We start from the raw sequence: 5,003 nt of genomic DNA, 5'->3' as shown, positions 1-5,003 counted from the left end.
CCCATGGGCTCAGTAAAATCTCTAAATTTGAAACTTTATAAAACCCAGCATCAGTGTCATGACTATGAGACAATTATCACTTACCGAGTCCCTCCTCACACTGGGCCAGGCATTAGACACTTTAACGCTGGGATCCTCTCCCAGTTCTGTGGCTGAATGTGCCCCGATTGACACATAAGGAATCTGGGATTCCATAAGGGCAAAAAACATGCCCAAGGTCACATACTGTGGCAAGTGGCAGTATCAGGCTGTTGTCTCAGGTCCCCCAGACTTGGAAACCTGTCACCTGGGAAACGTGTCACTCAGGGAAGGCATGTGGCTGAGGGAAGTGAGATATAGTATTTTCAAATCCACTCTAAGAACCAGAAAACATCTCCCTCGAGTTGAGCGCTCTGCACCCTTAGGGTAAGAATGGCACTCAGTTGGCGGGGCACGGTGTTCACGCTTGTAATCCCAGCACTTTGAGAGGCCAAGGCGGGTAGATCGCTTGAGCCCAGGAGTTTGAGAAACCAGCCTGGGCAACACAGTGAGACCTCGTCTCTACAAAAAATACAAAAATTAGCCACGAATGATGGTGTGTGCCTGTAGTCCCAGGAGGTGGAGGTTGCAGTGAGTCAAGATCATGCCACTGCACTCCAGCTTGGGCGACAGAGCTAGACTCTATCTCAGAAAAAAAGAAAAGAAAAGAAAAAAGAATGTCACTGAATCAAATTGTAGCCCAATGGATTATTTGGCACCTGCCTGACTGGAGAGACACTGTGATAATGGAAGGGCTTGAGGAATAGCAAGGGCTTGTGAGAGGACCCAGGGCTGACCGGGGTGAAGAAGAAGAGCACGAAGACAGTGGCCATTGTAAATATGCCTTCTGTAGACAGGGAAGTCACCCAGCTGCCCAGTAATAGCAAGAGCTACTGTTTATGTTGCATCTGCCTGGACCTAGTCATTGCACAGCACATCATCTGTATGCTCCTCCCAGCAACTCTCTGGATTGTTCTATGATCATCTCCATGTATCAGATGAACAGGCCAGGGCTTAAGCGACCTGCCAAGGACATGTTGTTAAGAACTGGTAGAGCTAAGATTACAATCCAGGTCACTCCTGAGCCACACTTTCCCTGACACTTCCCGGCACGTCACGCATTTCTGTAGCCCAGTCTGACAGATTGAGGAATCCTTCGAGAAAGGCTGGCTCCATTTGCTCTGGTTCTGCATTTGCCCAGCATCACCAGGAGGGAATGGATGACTTGAGCCAGTTCCTGACACCAGCCTTCTAAATGGACTGGAGCTCACTGTAAGCGGTCACAGTGGCGTTCTGTTTATCCATTCACCCACCTACTGTATGTTTGGTTGGGTGAGCCAGGCCTGTAGGTGTTAACCAATTCTGGTCACCTGAAAAATAAAACAAAGACAAGTTCTAGAACTGTCAAAACAAGACGGGCCCTGCCACTCTAACCGAGGTTCTGCTTCAGGGAGTTGGGGTGGTGGGAGGGGCAGAGGCTACCTAAGGAGCCAGTTCAGGCTACAGCTTGGGATATACAGGCAAAAGTCCTGGCTGTGTGTCCTGGGACAAGTTACGTAACCTCTCTGAGCTTCATTTTTCTACCAACCTCACAGAATAAGCGTTTGTAAAATAACTCAGCCTTCTAGTCTGCCCGAAGTTACCACAGCTGCTGTGGGTGCCTGCCTAGCCCACTGGCCCCTCCACAGCAGGCATTGCCGTGGGGCCTCACTCCTGTCACCTGATAAGATGACGCCTCTGGCTCCTTAAGACTCAGCGTGCCTCGCCTCCTTCAGGGTCTTGGAAGCCTTTGTTGGTGCCCCGCCCCCTCGGCCACCTACCACCATCAGGAGCCTTCCCCAGGGTTCATGATCCTGTAGTAGTTGCCCAGCACCCTCCCTGCTCTGCCAGCTCCTGTCTGTATCCTCAGCCTGGGAAGGATGATCACATGGTGGTCATCTATGTGTAAGTGTCTATGAAAAGGGTGATTCTGGGAAGTGGCGAAGCAAAAAGGGGATGCTGACAGGGCAGATGGGAGGGGCCTCCGCTAGCCCTGTCTACTTCACAATTTGAGTTCGCTTTCTCCACCCTGTGTGGCCACAGGCTGCCTCCCAGACCAGCCTGACTATCCTGGGGAGTATCATCCTGCAAACAGTTGTCTCTTGGGGTGAGGATGCATTGCCCCCTCAGGCTGGGAGTCCCAGGCAGAGGCCATGCTAACCCCCTTCCCCTGTGCATGGGCCTCACCTGGCCTGGCAGGTATCAGAGCCCAGGCTGGCTGATCCGACCTGAGCAATCACCTGCGTCTGGGTAAGACAGTGATCTCACCAGGCTTTTGGTTTGGTTTGGTTTTGTCTTCTTGTCCAAGAACCTAAGTTTGGTTTGGTTTTGTCTTCTTGTCCAAGAACCTAAGGCCTATTTTACAATCCCCTGACTCCTTTCCTCTGAACAGAGAAACAAGCAGGGCTTCCTCCGTCCGGACCTCACACTGACTTGGCTAGCAGGAGCACCGGAGAGACGGCTCTGTTGCAGGGGTCATCGGCCAAGGAGGTGGTCTACCTGGTGGGTCCTTCCCGCTGCAGGGCACACAGAGTGGCTCCCGTAGGGCTGAGCACGAGGCAGTGGCTCCTGACCCTCCTGCAGCATCGGCACCGCCCCTGCCGGCCGCTGCCGGGAGCCCAGGACCTGGCGGACAGGAGAAGCCCCACCCCTGGCTCAGCACAAAACCCACAGCACCTTCCCCGGTGCACAGACGCGGTCACACGCACGCCCGTCCACACACACCCAGAGGAAGTCAGACGGGTGAGCAATGGTGACTGGCTTTGAATAAACACAATCGGCGATTTCAGACCTCTGGGGACCAGGTACCTTTTCTGGGCCTCGAGGCTCAAGCACCAAGCGGAGGCCTGGCGCCCTCTGCCGGTGAGCTTGGGCGCGCACACCCGGTCTGTGGTTAATAAGCTGGGGGAGCCGCCTCCTCTGTGCTGGGTCCTGTGGGATGGCAGAAATTCTCTCGCTCCTTCCTCTCCGTCTAGGGGGTCAGAGTGATTTACTTCAACTCATTCTCCCAAAGGTAAGATCGTTTCCCTATCGTGTGGAAGGAAAGATGAGGCTCAGAGAGTTTAAGCAAATGTCCCAGGATCACACAGCAAGTTGGGGGCCGCCCTGGAATTGGTCTACTTCACTGGAGAACCAGAACTGACCTCACTGGGCCCACCCAGACCCCCGCAGGAGTCCGCGCCTGGGTCTCCCCCTCACCCTGTTCTCCCCGGTCAAAGGCCAACGCTGGACCGTTTCTATATCCTGGGCCTGCTCAGGGAGGGTTCTGGGCTAAAGGATCGCGATGCTGGGCAAATGCTCTGTCAGCCACTTAGTGGGGAAGCGTAACTGGGGGACCACTGCAGGAACTGAGGTCCAGAAGGGGCCTGCAACAGCCCTCCCCTCGGGGAGCTCCCACTCCTGGGGGAGACAGGCCAGATGAGACTACCAAGAAGTCACACCCCTGCCTTCCCCCAGGGAGCAGTGCCGGATGTAGGTGGAGGTCAAGTGGCTTGAGGGTGAAGGTTGGAGGGCTCCTGAAGCCAGGCCAGGGTGGGTTCTCCGGCAGGGAGTGGGCGCCCAAGCCCAGGATCACTGCCTTCTTGGTGGGAGTCTCCTATGCCATCCTTCCCCTGTACTCAGCCCCTCCAGGATCATAGGGGCCACCCATTTGTCTTGCTAGTAGGGGCCCTCTTTATCCTTGAGAACGTACAGGTTGAGACAGTGTTCGTGTCTTGCTTTTTTTGGGCTGGGCCACCTTGGTCCCATTCTCCTGGATGCTCCTGGGATTCAGGAAGTGAGGTCTTTGAAATGAACGTTCAGGCTGCAATTAACCCTAAGGATTTACTGCAGCTTACGAAGAAGCTTTTTCTTTTCAGAGCTGTTGGCCAGGGTCCAGGGCTGTCCCCACTCCCATCTGGTCCTGGCGGTCTGCCCTTGAGGCTGGGGCAATATGAGGAGTGTGCAGGCAAGTCCAAGGCTATGACTCACATCATGTCTCCAGGCTCCAGGCATCTTCCTAGGTTGCCTGCCTGGTAACAACTGTAATCAGCATCTCACAGGCCCCAAAGCTCAGCTGACTCTCCTCACCGGGGAAAAGGCTTCCTTCATGGGCCCACTCCTCCCTGAGATCTTTTAACAATAGGTTCCATCAACGGGCAGTGAGTAGACACTTCAAACAGGGAAATCCTTCACTACTGTACCATGATGATTACAGGACAAGGACTTGGAGCCAAATAGACGGGATCTGATCCTAGTTCAGCCAGTTACTATCTATGTCACCTTGGGCAAGCTGCTTAACCTCTCTGAACCTCAGTTTCCAAATCTGTCAGTCAGGATAATAGTTCCTATGGCCTGGGGTTGTGCAGGAATGGAATGGGATAATGCATGGACTCCAGGGGGTAAATAGTTTGTGTGATAGTGGCATTATTTCTTCTTTAAATGTCACTGAGAGTTACTCTACTACCCTGAGGTCTGGTTCAGAAGTTCTGGTAAGAAGTTTCAGCGTGATCCTGTGAGTTTGCAGAGACAAAGCACTCAGACACGGGTTGCAGGTGCTGTGGCCACATTTGAGAGCATGCGAGCTACTGCCACACATTCCAGAATATCTGGAGGCAGAAACAGGGAAGGGGAGGTTGTGTATAGTACATTCCAGGCTCTGTGCTAGATCCTTTGCATCGGAGACTTCAGTTAATACAACTTGTTTGTGGTAAGATAGCGTTATCTCCAAGCCTAGAGAGGCCATGAGACTTTCCCAAGGCCACAATCTAGTCTGGTAGGAGCTGCTAGTCTCCAATAACTTGCTACTGTTTTATCAGGGTAAGAAAAGTTATGGCAGGAAACATGGCTGCCCAGAATGAAGACTGCATTTCCCAGTCTCCTGTGTGGGTAGGTGTGGTTACATGACTGACTTCAGGCCAAAGAGAAGTAAGTGGACACGTCACGCAGCAGTGTCTGGGAACCTTTCT

The 5,003-nt window shown here is 53.2% G+C and overlaps 1 long non-coding RNA gene across 2 annotated transcripts; it reads right to left on the bottom strand.

The window, feature by feature from the left end:
* Positions 1–914: 914 nt before the first annotated feature.
* On the bottom strand, positions 915–2,858 carry LOC144341201 (uncharacterized). 2 transcript variants are annotated; one of them, XR_013417986.1, is made up of 2 exons: positions 2,245–2,858; positions 915–1,388 (listed from the first exon to the last, which is right to left on the bottom strand). It is a non-coding gene; the product is annotated as an uncharacterized LOC144341201 (long non-coding RNA). The 2 variants fall into 2 exon arrangements; XR_013417985.1 differs by lacking the exon at positions 2,245–2,858 and adding an exon at positions 1,839–1,968.
* Between the last annotated feature and the right edge of the window lie 2,145 nt (positions 2,859–5,003).

This window comes from Macaca mulatta, chromosome 1, assembly GCF_049350105.2.
Source record: "Macaca mulatta isolate MMU2019108-1 chromosome 1, T2T-MMU8v2.0, whole genome shotgun sequence".
Lineage (NCBI taxonomy): Eukaryota > Metazoa > Chordata > Mammalia > Primates > Cercopithecidae > Macaca > Macaca mulatta.
The sequence above is the reverse complement of the archived record's forward strand: the minus strand, read 5'-3'. Positions and strand labels throughout refer to the sequence as shown.